Source organism: Nematolebias whitei, chromosome 20 (genome assembly GCF_014905685.2).
Source record: "Nematolebias whitei isolate Nwh7 chromosome 20, NemWhi1, whole genome shotgun sequence".
Taxonomy (NCBI): domain Eukaryota; kingdom Metazoa; phylum Chordata; class Actinopteri; order Cyprinodontiformes; family Rivulidae; genus Nematolebias; species Nematolebias whitei.
In genome coordinates this window covers 5,148,470-5,150,142 of record NC_056517.1, presented here as the reverse complement: position 1 = coordinate 5,150,142, position 1,673 = coordinate 5,148,470, and the positions used below count along the sequence as shown (strand labels likewise).

The window sequence follows — 1,673 nt, the reverse complement described above, 5'->3', positions numbered from 1 at the left end:
CCCAGCCTCAGAAATGCTCCCTCAGTTCATGGAAGTGGTGTCTAACAACACTGGGTTAAAGATAATGGGCAGCCATCTTTTGTTTGACCATGACTATCACTGATACAGATGTCATTTTTACATTTTCGCTCCTTGTGAAAATAAGTAGGATTTCCTGGAGTTCAAAGGTCACACAGCTTTTATAAGAAACTTCATTCTAAAAAATTAGACAGGACAGAGGCTTCAGTTTTTTCTATAAAAATGTTCAATCTTGATCAGGATCTTGTCTCGTCTCTTGAGATGAGTGTCTTGTTCAGGTTTGTGACTATCACACCTTTGTCTCTAACCTGAGCACTAACAAAACTTAGTTTAGTCGGAAGTTATACTTGGAAATTATTATTGTGTTTTCTTTGTGGTCATTGTATGAGCAGGTGTAGATCCAAACTCATCTGTCCACATAAAAATGATGTTTATCCATTTAAGGTTCCACATGGAGACTTGTTGAAAACTCACTGAACATTTGTAGTAAACAGCAAACAGTCCAGCTGTCAAGGATTTTTTGGTCAAAGGTTATGGATGTTTTTATTATTATGGCTGAGAACATTCTTACCCTCTGCCCTGAGAACAAGAAGCCCAAAACAATCCAAAATCCTCTCTCAAGACACTATCTTATCTCTGCCCATGAACCATATGTTTGAGTAGATGGCTGCAGGCTGCGGCTGACTTCAGGGACACCGCCTGAACTCTGTGAACTCAGCTGAGCGGAGAGGAGGATAAAAGCGAGCAGATAACGCAGCTCATGGCTTTTTTCTGTGACTGGTTTTCATGTGTGTACATCTAGAGTGGTGCTTAAAAGTTTGTGAACCCTTTAGAATTTTCTATATTTCTCCATAAATTTGATCCAAAACATCATCAGCTTTTTACACAAGTCCTAAAAGTAGATAAAGAGAACCCACTTAAACACATGAGATAAACATATTTTACTTTGTCATTGACTTATTGAGGAAAATGATCCAATGTTACATATATGTGAGTAGTAAAAGTATTTGAAGCTCTAGGATTATCAGTTAATCTGAAGGTGAAATTAGAGTCAGTGTTTTCAATCAATGGATGATGATCAGGTGTGAGTGGACACCCTGTTTGATTTAAAGAACAGGATCTATCAAAGTCTGATCTTCACAACATGTTTGTGGAAGTGGATCATGGAGGAACAAAGGAGATTTCTGAAGACCTCAAGAAAAAGTTGTTGATGCTCATCAGGCTGGAAAAGTTTACAAAACCATCTGTAAAGAGTTTGTACTCCATCAATCCACAGTCACACAGATTGTGTAAAAATGGATGAAAGACCATTGTTACCCTCCCCAGGAGTGATGGACCAACAAAGATCACTACAAGATCAAGGTGGGGAATAGTCGGCGAGGTCACAAAGGACCCCAGGGTAACTTCTAACAACTGAAGGCCTCTCTCACATTGACTAATGTTAATGTTCATGAGTCCACCATCAGGAGAACTGAACAACAATGGTTCATGGCAGGTTGAAGGAGGAAGACACTGTTCTCCAAAAAGAACGTTGATGCTTGTCTGCAGTTTGATAAATATCATGTGGACAAACCAGAAGACTGTTGAAGAATGTTAGGTGGAAAGATGAGACCCAAATAGAAAAGTATTATGTTTGGAGAAAGACTGCATTCCGG

General features: G+C 39.1%; 1 long non-coding RNA gene across 1 annotated transcript in view; it reads left to right on the top strand.

Moving 5' to 3' along the window:
- Positions 1-1,673, top strand: part of LOC119426485 — a 16,956-nt gene that overhangs the window by 14,261 nt on the left and 1,022 nt on the right. The window lies entirely within an intron of this gene.